Source organism: Carassius auratus, unplaced genomic scaffold (assembly GCF_003368295.1).
Source record: "Carassius auratus strain Wakin unplaced genomic scaffold, ASM336829v1 scaf_tig00035080, whole genome shotgun sequence".
NCBI classification, from domain to species: domain Eukaryota; kingdom Metazoa; phylum Chordata; class Actinopteri; order Cypriniformes; family Cyprinidae; genus Carassius; species Carassius auratus.
In genome coordinates this window covers 22,903-38,663 of record NW_020526202.1, presented here as the reverse complement: position 1 = coordinate 38,663, position 15,761 = coordinate 22,903, and the positions used below count along the sequence as shown (strand labels likewise).

Here is a 15,761-nt window from a genome sequence, read left to right as displayed (position 1 = left end):
ATTTTATTCTCCAAAAAGTTTTTGAAAATAGTGTTTTCTGTCCTGAAATGTATGCAAATTAGCGCATATTTAATTAAATAATGACTCCTCTGCATATTTAAACCTAACATTTTAGAAAACTTGTAATACAAAACATTTTGCAATTGTCAGTGTTATCAGTCAGCTGGGTAAGGCGATCATTGTTAGTTTTTTTTTTTACCCTACTCACCTGCAGTGTCTCACCTCAAAATAATAAAAGTCTGTTATGCTTTGCAATATAGTGAAGAAAAAGAAAGTTTCATAAAAGCAGATATAGCAGACTCGCTAGCAAATTGCGGTGTCTTTTAGTTATTATACAACTGCACTTGATATGGCTTATAAAAACAAGTAACACCTGTACAGATGTGTCTTTCCGTGCTATTTAAATAAACACGATACTGATACTGATCTTTTTAATTTCCTTTCTCATACCATGGTGATATGAAGTCAACATTTTAAAGACAAAATCTCCTGGCTTTTAGTGATGATTATTTATTTTAATTACTTTATGATTTATATATGATTTATATATTAGGGTGTAGTTAAAAACTACAATAATATTTAGGGCAAGAATTACTGAAATTTACCCCAAAATAAAATACTTGTCATAAAAAAAAAAATCCATATGTAAATATATGTATCCATATATAAAATTCATACACTGTAAAACATCACAGCCCAAATAAGTTATATGAACTTACTTTTCCTCTTTAACTTAAATTGTCACTTTAAGTTTTGGATATTGAACTTATGTTTATACGTTATTGAAAATTTAAACGTAAAGTAATGTGTTGTCTTGACTTCTTCTGAGTTTTGTCTGGTTGTAAAAGTTCATTTAACTCGTGTCTGTAAGTTATATGTTGGGGGAGGGGCGATACACGGAGAGCGCGAAACACAGAGCGAAGCCATCGCCATTTTGAGTTAATGCAGCTGCCTGGAGACCTTACACGAATTCGTGTCGAGAAACACAAAGAATGCGAGGAACGTGAGTTTTTCTTTTTTTATTTGTAATGGTAAATTATTAATGTTGCGATTTATTGCATTTTAGTCAATTTGACTGTGCTTTGCGAATGTAATACGACACCACAAGTTTTCCATAGCCTCAAACGCTAAAATAGTTATATCACTTTGGTTCACGGTGCTTATATTTAAGTTGGTCTTCGACCTGAAGTCTGCAGGTATTATTATTTATTGCATTGACCGTGTTCCGCGACCACGGTCAGTTGAGCCACCGTCTGTGAACACCACTGTCTATGGTGAACACCCGGTCAAGCCTGCCGTCGTCTGGATTTTGCTGCACGTCTGTTTGTGGAATTAAGGTGTCACGATACAAGCGCAATTGTACTGTAATTCAAAAATAGACAAATGTTCAAATCCAGGCAGCGGCTGCTTGACCGGATGTAACGTTACACAGATGAAGACGCACTTGACTGGGGCAATATAAGGACACAGGGTTTTCCCTCGCTAATTTTACAGTTTACTAAAGCGTCAAATTGTGACGATTGGGTTTAGGAGAAACACAAGGAGAGGGTAGGATCCAAATGCAAGTATGGTTTATTGTAACAAAAAGGTAAATACAAAATAAACTGTCTTGAGAGACAAACAAAACAAAACAAAAAGCAGTGGTGTCAAAAGTATTGGCATTCATTACTCAAGTAGAAGTATAGATACTAGGGTTTAAAAAGACTTTTGTAGAAGTTGAAGTATCAACTCGAGCTTTTTACTCAAGTAAAAGTGTAAAAGTACTGGTTTTAAAAACTACTTAAAGTATAAAAGTAAAAGTAATGTAAGGGGAAAAAAATGCTATTAAGAACAAAAGCTAAGGCCGCACCACAGGGGCCTATTGTACACGACCCACCTCCTCAAAAAAACATTTTTCTAAAGGCCATAGGCCATAATGACTATAATGTTATTAAAATGTTCAAATCCATGTGATTAATCAAAAAAAAAAAAAAAAAAAACTCATAATCCTGATACCTTCTTGATTGATAGCTTCTTGTATTCGGTACATACATCTGCTATGTCCAGTGTTCGGGGGGGAACGAGTTACAAAGTTGGTATAGCCTACTTATCACAACATTGTCAATCGCATCGTCAATCGAAAACGCTAATTTATTAAAACGTCTCACTACCGAACTACCTACAGTAGCTTAATTTGTGGAGGAGGAAGAGAAAGCACCCATTTGGTAAAGGAGCCAGTGAGAAATAATAACTTTTAAGTAGGGTCCGATGCCATTTCGATACTTTTAAAGTGGTGCCGACGCCTAAACGGTGCCTGAACCGATACTTTAAAAAAAAGAACCTAAAAAAAACTATGGATAACTTTAAAGTACATTACAAATATTTAAAATAAATCCATAGCTTTCACCTTGGATGCTCTCATTTCCCAAGTTGTGCTTCCCTTAATCTAAGGCTAATAAATGTATTTCACAATCTGGGTCATTATTTAATACAAAACCACACATAATGTTTCTACTGTATCTCTGTCACTCACTCTGATATTTAGTTAAGATTGCTGTCTGTCACTGTCTTTAATCAGTTCTGTGAATTACTGTATGCTCATTCTTTATAAAGTAGCAACAATGTCGTTTTTAAAATACAGTACTGTGCAAAAGTCTTATGAAAAAAATTAGTATTTTCACACCAAAAAAGGGTTTTAATCCAGTTATTTATATCTTTTGCTGTAGTGTGTCAGTAGGAAATATCAGTTTGACATTAATTTTAATAATAATCTAGTGCAATTTTGAATGCACAAGCAGTTTGACAACGGCAAAATGAATGTTTGGAAATGTAAACTGATATTTTATATTACTGACACACTACTAGTGATGGGAAGTTTGATTCTTTTCCGCGAACCGGTTCTTTCGGACGGTTCGATTCAATAAACCGGTTGAAAAAACCGGTTCAGCGGTTCTTTTACGCTCGACGTAATGACGTCATTATCGATGACGTAATGGCGTCACGTCTATCAAACATTCAAATATATAAAGTCAGTAATCATAACTTTAGTCAGTTAAAAACCTCATAATCATGAAAAGTTTACATTTGAATTTTGCAACAACACCCAAATACAGTAACAGCAATAATGTGCATATGAGGATTTAAGTCTTGAAGATATAAAGTAAATGAATTAGGTGTCATCAGCGCAGAAACCATGATCCACTTACTAAACATAATCCATTGCGATGTATTTGTTATTAAATGAAATTACGTTTCGCCAGATTGCCCTTCATCCAAGCCCTCGAAAACCCGCGCTCATAACATTAGTACAGAATCAGAATCAATCACCAAAAGAATCACTTTGGTTCAGACATGCTGTGAGTCAGTTGGCTTCACTCTGAATCGCGCATGCGCAGTATCATCAGTTCATCGGTTCTCAATTCAGACGCGTCCGACAGAAACGATTCTCGGTTGAGTGTACTGATGATCCGAAAACCGATGCAACCGGTTCTTGACTCGAGAACGAGAATCGCTCTAACCGACACGTGCTGCAGTTCAGTTTCATCAGCTGCTCTACTCGTGTTCATGTTCTGTTTACTACAAACTCAATTTGTGAATGTGTCATCATTAACTATAAATACAGTACAGATATCTCATAAATCATCCCTTATTCCTATTAAACATAAGAGTCTTTAGAGTCTTAATTATTGTCTAACTTCCCTGAAAATCCATTTGGCCTATACATTATATACAATATACAGATTGGAAACATTCATCTAAAAAAAAAAAAAATTCTAAATAAAATATAGTTATTTTATCACACTTTCCGATGTTTAACAAAATACTTAAAAAATTACATGCATGCGCAGTATCATCAGTTCATCGGTTCTCAATTCGGACGCGTCCGACAGAAACGATTCTCGGTTGAGTGTGCTGGTGATCCGAAAACCGAAGCAACCGGTTCTTGACTCGAGAACGAGAACTGCTCCAGCAGTGGGCGTGTATGTTCATTATCTGGCTCGGCTCGGTGTTCATCTTCAGTTCGGTCTTCACCAGAGGTGGGAAGTCCAGGTGCCAAAGAGTAAAAGTCCTGCCATATTTTTGTTCCACCCATGAACTCATCAGCCGATTTCATCAGAGGAGGAACCAAGTCATTCCTTCCAAGTCACAAACGAGTCTTGAGTCAAATCCCAAGTCCTCAAAGAGTTAAAGTTAATGAGATAATTAAGTGACTAATTAAATGATGATTGTGCATTAATGAATAACATCTGCTGTTATTGAGAATTACAGAGGATCAGATGGTGATGTTTTATGTACCCTATGCCAAGGGTACAAAAGCTGTAACCTTGAGGGTACACTCTCAGAAAATAAAGTACATAATTGTACCTTTAGGGGTACAATAGCTTGTCACTGGTGCTGTACCCTTGTGATTTGTACCTTAAGAGACCAGTTTTGTACAGAGGTGGGAAGTCCAGCAGCTGATTTCACCAGAGGAACCAAGTCATTCCTTCCAAGTCACAAACGACTCTCAAGTTAAATCCCAAGTCCTCAAAGAGTTCAAGTTGATTGTGCATTAGTGATGAACACCTGCTGTTATTGAGAATTACAGAGGATCAGATGTGGATGTTTTATTGGTTAAAAAGATGCCACCATCATGGAGATCAGTGTTTGGTTTAATTGTGCTCTTGACCCTTGAGTTGTTGTGCTAGATCTTTCTCTGTAGCTCTGCATGGGTTGTTGTGGAGAAGACAGAACTGTGACATATGAAAAACATATAGTTACAATGAGCTGGTTTAACTAGATCTCAAATATTTTTGTCTTCTTTCTTATCACATGTCTAGGTTTTGAATAATTCCAGTGAAACTACAGCATGCACACAAAAAAAGCATTGCTCTAATATTTACAGGATATGGATTATTTTTTATTTGTAACACATATAAAAGTTTGAACTCCAGTGCTTTTTAGACACACACACAGAAATCAAGAACCAGCATATGAATCTCTACAATGGTTACAATCAACAAAATGCTTCATGTTGCAATACATGAATTACTCCCATAATGCACTGCAGTATGAATAATAATTTTCACCACTGTTGAGGATCACATGATAAATGTTCATGGCTAAATGCCTAAATCCAATTTTTTTTCTAAATATTGAAGTGTTATAAAGCATTTTATGGTGGCATTTGCATAATGAGATTTAATCTGGCAGGACTTTTACTCTTTGGCCCCTGGACTTCCCACCTCTGGTCTTCACAGCAGTTCAGTCAGTGTATTGTTTGAGTAAATGAATTACTCCGGGATATTGGTTTATTCTGACTCAAAGGGAGTGTCAGTCACGTTAAAAAAGTTAACAGCTTAAGTAATTTGTGGATTAATGCTTATTGGAGATGTGAACCGTTTCAAACGATTCAGTTCGATTTGCTGAACTGGTTCAAACGGTTCACTAAGAAGAACCGGTTAAATTGAACGATTCGTTCACGAATCGGCCATCACTACACACTACAGCAAAATATATAAATAACTGGCCGAACACCATTCTTTTAAGTGAAAATACTAACGTGCCTAAGACATTTGCACAGTAGTGTATGTATACCTGTGAAATTTAAGGGGACTGATACTGAGGCGATCGGATACCGGTTCCATACCCAACCCTACTTTTAAGAAATATATTTTTTGATGAACGAACCCAAAACTCACTGGCTATGTCCTGGCTGGAGTGATGTGATTTGTGTCATGTGCAAGTGCGATGGATCACGTACAAACCAATAGGGTGTCGGAATGGTATATGTGTATACTTCTCATCCAACCACAATCCAATTCACTCCATCCGGATGGCGCGATTTATCTGGATAGGTTTTTTTTTTTTTTTTTTGAATGATGACAAGCCGGAATGAAAACAAGCCGAAATGAAATAGCAGTAACGAAGCTATTTTTAAAATGTAAGGAGTAGAAAGTGCAGATACTTGCGTGAAAATGTAGGGAGTAGAAGTAAAAAGTCGGCTGAAAAATAATTACTCAAGTAAAGTATAGATACCCCAAATTTCTACTTAAGTACAGTAACGAAGTATTTGTACTTCGTTACTTGAAACCTCTGACAAAAAGGGAACCGGATGAAACGGATAGGAAACTCGGAGGAACGAGAAAGTAAGGGGAAGTCTCGGGAGACGAGAACATAAGCACATAGGGTAAGGACTCCATACAGATGACAGAGAAAGACAGCTATACATAGGGAGACTAATGACAAAGGATTGTCAGCACCTGTGCGATTTAATTGGAGTGCAATCACTGTGAAGACAGAACCAGACTAGAGGAATTAAAGTGCCTATGGTGAAGTGCCTAAGGAGAAGTGAGCTCACTAGGGAACACCCAGGAAAACGGAGACTGACAGCGTGACATTACCCCCTCCCCTACTGAGCAGCTCCCAGATGCTCCACCTGAAACCCCGGAAAACCCAACAGAAAAAGAGGTAGGAGGGAGGTGAAGCGGCTGCGGACTGGGGGAGGGACGGAGTGTCAGAAAACAGGGACAGGAGAACCAGATAGAATGGTCAGACAGAGACAAACAACCAGGTGGAATGGAGAGACAAAGACAGGACAACCAGGTAAAATGGAAAAACAGAGACGGAACAACCAGATGGAATGGAAAGGCAGGAAAGTGTAACACAAAACAAGGAGTCCAGGAAGGTGGTGGACCGGCGGAGGATGAAGTGGAGGGACGGAGGGCCAGGTCCAAAGAAGGAGATAAACAGAAAAACAAATGAAAACAAAAACACAAAAACATGGGTACATGGAGGACATTAAGTGATGCCCACCCAGGCGGAACAGAGGGCCATCACACCCATGTGGTCAAGGCAGAAAACCCCCCCCAGGGCGGAGCGGAAGACCACCACGTCCTCGCGGTCAAGGCCGGGGTCCCCCAGGGCGGAGCGGAAGACCACCACGTCCTCGCGGTCGAGGCCGGAGTCCCCCAGGGCGGAGCGGAAGACCACCACGTCTTTGTGGTCGACCCAATAGGAGGACGAAGATCACCGGTGACTTGACTCAGTCCTCGAAAATCACCGGTGACTAGCCTTGTCTCTGGAAAGTCCATGGTACTTAGTTCTGACCCTGGAAGGTCGTCAGTGACTAGCCCTGACTCTGGAGGGTTCACGGGAACCTGACTCGACTCTGGAGGGTTCACAGGAACCTGACTCGACCCTGGAAGGTCAACAAGAACTAGCCCTGATTCAGGAGGGTCAACGGTAACTAGCCCAGATTCTGGAAGGTCGACGGCGACTAACCCTGACTCTGGAGGGTCCACGAACGCCTGACTCGACTCTGGAGGGTCGATAGAAATTTGACTTGATTCAGGAGGAACAACTGGAACATGACTCGACTCTGGATGGTCAACAGGAACTAGCCCTGACTCTGGAGGGTCAACGGTAACTAACCCTGACTCTGGAAGGTCGACGGTGACTAACCCTGACTCTGGAGGGTCCATGAACACCTGACTCGACTTCGAAGGGTCAACCGGGAACTGACTCAACTCTGGACAGTCAATTGGCACCTGACTAGACTTTGGACTGCCTGTGGAGACGTGAGACGCCTCTGCTTCGGGAACATCCTCCTGGACGGCAGCGGCCCATTCCGGAACGTTCTCCGGGTCTTGAGGAACGGTAGACGCCTGTCTCCTCCTCCTCCGCCCTCTATGATGGAGAGTCGGTGGCACCTTGACTGGCGACTCAGGCGTTGAGTCGGCCATCTTGTGCTGTGGTGCTGGGCTGGCGGCCATCTTGTGCTGTGGCTCTAAGCTGACGACCATCTTGTGCTGTGGTGCTAGGCTGGCGGCCATCTTGGGTTGTGGCGCTAGGCTGGCGGCCATCTTGGTTTGTGGCGCTGGGTTAGCAGCCATCTTGGGCTGTGGCGCTAGGCTGGTGGCCATTTTGGGCTGTGGCGCTAGGCTGGCGGCCATCTTGTACTGTGGCGCTGGACTGGCGGCCATCCTGTACTGTAGCGCTGGGTTAGCGGCCATCTTGTGCTGTGGCGCTGGGCTGGCGGCCATCTTGTGCTGTGGCGCTGAGTTGGCAGCCATCTTGTGCTGTGGCGCTAGGCTGGCGGCCATCTTGTGCTGTGGCGCTGGACTGGCGGCCATCTTGTACTGTAGCGCTGGGCTGGCGGCCATCTTGTGCTGGGTTGGCGGCCATGCCACACAGCGGCGCTGGGTTGGCGGCCATTTTGTGCCGCTGCACAGGACTGGCGGCCATCTGGTACCACGGCGCTGGCTCGGCCGATCTGTGTCTCCCTTCTCCTCTCGGGACATCCTGGGGAAATGGCAGCCCCCAACCGAATCCCGGTTTGACGGGAGCCCACAGTGGCGATCGCTGCCGGACCTCCTCTCGACCGCTTGCTCCGGAGCGACCTCCCCTGGTCCCCCGGAACACCACTAGGCGAGAGCCCTCAAAACCATTTCTCTCCCGCTTGCTGGCAGGGGAGGAAATGGTAGTAAACATACTGCTGGATCCTTGGTGGATGGAGTCCTTCTGTGACGATTGAGTTTAGGAGAAACACAAGGAGAGGGTAGGATCCAAATGCAAGTATGGTTTATTGTAACAAAAAGGTAAATACAAAATAAACTGTCTTGAGAGACAAACAAAACAAAACAAAAAGGGAACCGGATGAAACGGATAGGAAACTCGGAGGAACGAGAAGGTAAGGGGAAGTCTCGGGAGACGAGAACATAAGCACATAGGGTAAGGACTCCATACAGATGACAGAGAAAGACAGCTATACATAGGGAGACTAATGACAAAGGATTGGCAGCACCTGTGTGATTTAATTGGAGTGCAATTACTGTGAAGACAGAACCAGACTAGAGGAATTAAAGTGCCTATGGTGAAGTGCCTAAGGAGAAGTGAGCTCACTAGGGAACACCCAGGAAAACAGAGACTGACAGCGTGACACAAATGCTAAAATAGCTTAATATTTCACTTCAGTTTTCAATGTTTATATTTTAGTTACTTTAATACGTTTCTGACAGCTGTTTGTCCAATACTTTTTCACTCCGTTACAGCGCTTCTTCTTCAAAGTTATTGTCAGCTCAAGATATAAGGTTGTCACCCTGCAGAAGCTGATTTTAAGGACATTCATGTTACAATGAGGTACAGTTAACACATCCTTGCTGATATTAAAATCGTTTGCTGTTTAACTTGTATATTTGTTGCAGACCTAATGCAGTCACTGTTTGTACAATTTCATATGCTTAGTCTATATTGCTTCTGCTGATATGCTCCTGCTTTTCTGCCTCGTTACAGCTGTTGATTCCTCTTCAAAGTTATTGTCACCTCAAGATATAGTGTCACCCTACAAAGTTTTCAAGAAGCTGTGTGAAGGATGTTCATTTTACAATAAGGTAATTGTGAAATTGCTTAATTTTAAAACATTCTTTATTCTTGATTTTATTCCTTGTGTCATGACCTCTATATATGACCTCTTTAATCATTTATGCTTTTAAGATGGCATGTGATTTACATATGTGATTATTTTTCATCTGTACTTGCTGCCCACTACTAATCTCTTTGGCTCCATTATTCCTCCTGTCTTGTGTCTGTTTCAGATGAGCACAGAGTTCACCATCGATCGTCTGCAGTCATTCTTGGATGGACTAGATGCCTTGGTGTCTTTTAGAGCTGTACAAAGCATCTGTATCATCAAGCAGGAGCTTGAGCCTTAGCAGTCATACAGTGCCTTGATAAGGAGGTATGAATAAAAATGAACTCAATTTGATCAGTTTGCACTAATATTAGTGTTCTAATATATATATATATTGAAGTCACTCAGTCTTGTTTATAATTGTATGTAGGACACAAATTGGAACAGAAGAAAAGCTGCCTTGGCTTTCTACGCTTCCTTTCAGAGGAGACTTCTGAGATAATCAAGATGTGTGATGTAAGAAATATATTTAAATCTTGTGAATGTACTGATGATACTGAATTCATTGTAGAGCAGTATGTATAAGGAAAAAGTAAATCAGCTTTCGATTACAATATATTTATTATTATTATTTTATCCCACAATCAGTAATACTTTATGCTAAAATGCTTTTTGACTGTCAGTTAATCTAAGTACTATATTATATATCGTGCCTAAACATGTCATCAATAATATCATGTACAAATCTAACAAAATATTAGTTTTTTTTATTTTTTATTTTATTTTTTGCTTTATCTGGAATCTCAAATGCTGAATGTTGGTCAAGTGTTTACTATAAGGAAAAACCTTTGGGCATTTATTGGAAATAGACCAATTTCACATGTGTGTTCTTATTGCTTTAACAGTATTGTTCAACACAGTCAATGACCATGTATTGTGCAAATCATTCAAATGTCAGAAATGTACTTGTTTATATAGAGAACACTTATGATCTTTAAAGTGATTGATGAGCCGTTATTTTGTATCATTACACACGGCCTGCCACTCCTCATTTTTCCCCAGTTCATGCCTTTTTCTTTCCCCCTCAGTTATATTTTCTATACCTCTTTTATACCACTCATCTACCTTTCTTCTAGTTCTGTATATTATTAGAGAAACTTTGATGTTTTGATGAAATGGATGTTTAAGCACTTGTGTTCTTAAATGGCTTTTTAAAACCTGTTTCCTTACAAGAATTTGTATTCTCAAACCAATGTTAAAGCTTGTACAACATTACTTGAATTTTTGAATATTTCTATATATATATATATATATATATATATATATATATATATATATATATATATATATATATATATATATATATATATATTAAATGCGAACAAAAATGTAAAATAAATGAAAATAAAAATACATGTAAAAGTAAATAATGCAAATAATAATTAATAGTAAAAAAAAAAAGATAGATTGAGGATTATATTTTATTCTTCCAGTAGATAGTGTGGTGCAGTGGCTAAAGCTCAGAGTTAGTTATTTCAGGGTTTTTGATTCAGACTTCATACAGAGAGGGTTAGTCCCAAGCAGGATACATGACCCCATTGCTCTGAGTAAGTGTCCCTGTCATATTAGTAAACGTGTCTGATAAATGAATACTTTGTTGGTAAATGAGCTGTGAAAGGGAAAAATGTTTCATTATAACTCTAATATTCTTGAAAAGCAGTCGGGCATATTCTTTTATTCTAATTTATTTCCTTTAAAAAATAAGCAGTGATGTGATTTGTCTGCCAAGTCAAAGTGATTGGATTCATTTCATAAATCACATCTGTGTATGTATGTTCATAGGGCCCTTTGAAACCAATATAATCACAGGGTTAAACTGATGGAAACTCAGCTCTCAGAGACTTTGCACTGGATCAGAAGCTCACTGTTTAAACCAGTCACAAAAGATTTGCTAAGAGTCACATACAGTAAAACAAACAGTCTGCAATTTCGAATGCACTTTGCTCCTTTAGAACAGAGTGCTGTGAAAACCCTTCATCAGTGGCCTTATAAAAGAGAATTCATTATTATTATTTTTAGAAGTCAGAAAGGGCTTTATTCCCAAGTATGTTTGCACATACATTGTTTTAGTGTCACAAGCTTCCAGAACACAGAGACAACAAAAACACACAGCATCCCCTTGGAATTATAAGCTTCTATCTGAATTCCGAGTAGTTTTGAGATATTGAGCTTCAAAGTTTTTGTGTTCCTTTCGACTGTGTAGATAGAACCTTATTGTTTTTTAAATAAAAAGTCCCATAATGTACACAACATTAAAAAATCTATCACATAATGTAAATACGTTGACACAGAATAAGAATATGTGAATAACTCAATTTTGACAAAAATGTCAGATAGAACCTTATAATTCCAAGGGGACGACAGACAATAAAAATTAAGGTGTGAATAAAAATACACATATGTAAATATAAATAAACAAATAAATATAAATTATATAAATATAAAATAAATTAATGTATAAAATAAAAATGTACAGGTGTGCTATAGGTAGAATAGATTAGGGATAGAATAGAATAGAATAAAATGTAGATATGTAGGGGGGTAACAAATAAATATAAGGATCTGGTTGTTAAAATTACTGTAAATTCATTGAAATTCTTATTTATATAATAAATAACAAACAGATTTTTTTAAAAGAAGCTTTCTAAACTTCTTTAAACATTTTAACAGTTTAAAAGCATTTAATTTTGTTTGCATTATTGGTGTGGAAGTGGATATTAGCAACACAAAATCATGTATGACAGTTTCAGTTTAGGTCAAATTGATGTTCATCAGTCTTGTGATGGAAAACAGCTTTTGGTTTGGAAAGAGGATGCAGTGTGTTCCAGATCACCGTGTTTCCTTGACAGTGTTTCTTGTTCATTAAAGTTTACACACACCTTATAATGTGACTAAGTTAGCTTAGGACCAGTTTGTTTAATAAAATAAGACTAATAACATAGTTTTTATATATTACTTACTTGCATTATAAAGAAAAAGAGAGGATTCCTCATGTCAGAAGTTAGTTATGATCTGCTTAGTTATTATTCCTTAACTTGGCCCCAAATATAGCTGTTCGGCTAAATGAACAATGAGCAGTCTTGTTTGTGGTGAGCTGAAATTTAAGGTGTATTTGCAAGTGACAGAGTATTGACTTTTATTATCTTATTAACATGCAGTAATACATGCATGTCATCTCTAGAGTGTGATGAACTTAACCTGTGATTCCTCTGAAGACACCTGTGTGAACTTGAGGAGAGCTCACTTCCACTACATATACATCCAATAAAAATCACCAGAATAGCAGCTAATCTTCTGATGTTTTTCTACTGCGGCTGAAAAAAGTTATATTCAGTACAGACTGACCCTTAATCTGTCAGAAGTTGTGTGTGGGAATATGCAGTTCAGATTAATTCATGAGAGGACCGTGTCCACCAACAATAAAATGATTTCAAGTTCATTGTGGCACATACAGAGAGACACACAGGTTATGGGTTATTGTTATTCATACAGCAATATATGGCCTCTAGATAACTTCCATTTATAGAGTACAATGTTTACTTCTGAATGTAGGCGAGTATCTGAAACCTCATGTAAATGTTTCAGTAAATTAAAATGTCAGTCAGGCGGTCAATCAACATATAATGTCATCTTTAAGGTCAGAACAGCAGGAGCAGCTACACTCATGTCTCTTTTATCTATTACAGGGCTTTTAGTTACAGGAATTGTGTTGATCGTGGTTGTGATTGTGGGCCTGATCATTATTGGTTTCCTGGTCATGAAAATCAAGAAGAAGATCAAGAAGCGTAAGCAATATATCAGAGTATATCAGTTTTTAAAATTCTTTTAAAAATACACTAAATGTTTTATTCAGTGTTATTATTTTAATAATTTTTTATTATAAATTATTATTTGGTCACTCTTTAGTTTCGGGACCAATTTTCACTATTAACTATGACTTTTGCCTCAATAATAAACACCTAATTTGCTGCTTATTAATAGTCAGTAAGATAGTTGTTAAGTTTAGGATTGGGGTGGATTAAGGAATCTAAAATATGGTCATACAGTACATAGCAAGGAATTACTATGTGCTTTATAAGTAAATTAAACAGTCAATGTGATAATAATATGCATGCTAATAAGCAACTAGTTAATAGTGAGAATTGGTCCTTAAAATAAATGGTAACAGATTATTTTATTATTGTAAAAAATTCTTCAGACTACAGAAGGGCCTTTGGGTGTGGAAGATCCTGCTATTTACTGTAACTTTATTACATCTGCATCTGATATCTGATCTCTAAGAACAGACAGAAAATATGAATATTAGTGTTCAGTTCCAGAATAATTGTGTTTGTCTGTCTGTTTGTGTATGATGTGACTTCATTCAGACATTAAACACCATTCTAAAGAAACATCATTATATATATATATATATATATATATATATATATATATATATATATATATTACCAGTTAAAACTGGAGTGGAGTAGATAATATATTTCCACATTTTAAATGTATTATTTATTATTTGTGATTTTATTATTATTAAAAACCAAAGCCATTGAATGTGAAATCATATCCTTTTTATTGCAGTATCTAAAGAAATTGTGTAGGAATAGTGTGACTGCAGCTGTTTTTTTATGTTTCAGGGGGAGCCATACCAAATCCTTCTTCTACAGAGTTGCTAGAGAGTGTGAGTCATCAATTTCTTCTGGATCCATCTTCCTGGAATATAAAGACTGTACATTTCAAATGCTTCTAAAGTGAATTTTGTTAACATATGGCTATATTACATACATATTTAAACATTTATAGGCTCTTTAAAACTGCAGATTTAGTGTGAAGTTGTCTGTTGATTCTTGTGAATTCAAGAGTGTCATGACTTTAACACTGTTCAACACATCACACAGAGAATGGCACATACATTCTGAATCCAGAATTATTCATATTAAGACCTAGAAAAACATTATATGAAGACAACAACATGTTGTGAGTATGAGAGCATGACATGAAATGTTCTATGCTAGTAACATCTAGTAACACAAAACCAGAACAGATTTTGTTTTTCTTTTCTTCATGTGTTTGTGGTATATTTTATACGTATTATTTTTAGACTTCTCATCTGTTTATTTATATAAAAACAGAAAAACAAAACAAAAAACTGATTGATTGCTTTACTTGTCACTCAGAGGACTCTGCCTAAGTTTTTTTTTTCAGTTTGTGATAATGAAATATTTACAATACTTAAAATCTGTTTGCTTCCAGCTTCATAATAATAAGTCATCTGATCAGGATGAAAAACAAAGTATTTGCATTAGTTTATATGAATTAATTCATCTTGTTTATTCAGGCATCAATACAACATTAAAACAGTTACAGAAACACCAATATAAAGACAGCGCTTACCTTCACTTGATCTCTGATATTTTATTTTTCTCTCTTTCATTTAGGAGTGACAAATACATTTCAAATAGTTTTATTAATGTATGTCTTCTTATTGATTTCTTAATTTAGTTTTAAGTGGCATTTCTAGTTACAACACAGTTACTGTTCATGAATTGGTTAATTAATTGGGTACATTAGCAAAGAACCAAAAGCTTCATTGTTTTAAACGAAATGTTTAATTATTACAGCAGAACCCTGGCTCTGTCAGTGTGGATAACACTCATTATTTATGTTTATGCTATATGGCTTCATTAATTTATTAAACCATTGTTTCTTTTTGTGTTTTCTCACAGGAACTGATGAGGGACTGATTGATCTAAATCAACCTTTAAAGTAGAAGACTTTAAACAGCAGTAGAGTCACTCAGACATTATAAACATTACCGGAGATTGAAGTGAGTCCATGTGTGCTTTTCAGAAGTTATACTCTTGAGCAAAACTTTTCATTTGATTCGGCATAAATAAACATGCTTTCGCTGAAGTATCAGTTTGCACTGAAGCTGATGATAATGTTTTCATGTTTTAAGAGACAGTTTGACTGATTTAGTGTATACTGATAAAAATTGTTTTGTGGTGAAGTACACTGTAAAAAAGAATTTGAGTCACCTAAAAATACTTTGTTACCCCGCTGCCTAATTTTTTTTTATTTTTTTTTTATCTTGACAACATATTTCTTGTTGAAACAACTTCCAATTAGAGTGGAATTAGTCCAGGTAACAAATTCATTTAAGTTGACTTGACTATTATTTTCTTGTCCAGTCAACCTAAATCATGTTGTGTCAACTGGGATTTTTTTTTTTTTTTTTTTACTTTGATCAATAATCGTAAACCAATGTTACCCCACTGCCTTGAATTTTCAAATAAAGATACAACAAAAAAACATTTCCATTTAATGATAGAGGCAA

The 15,761-nt window shown here is 37.3% G+C and overlaps 1 long non-coding RNA gene across 1 annotated transcript; it reads left to right on the top strand.

Annotated features, from left to right (window-relative positions):
* Window positions 1-12,977: 12,977 nt before the first annotated feature.
* LOC113081808 (uncharacterized) lies at window positions 12,978-15,501 on the top strand. The gene is made up of 3 exons (XR_003282353.1): window positions 12,978-13,215; window positions 14,062-14,105; window positions 15,151-15,501. It is a non-coding gene; the product is annotated as an uncharacterized LOC113081808 (long non-coding RNA).
* Window positions 15,502-15,761: the final 260 nt, after the last annotated feature.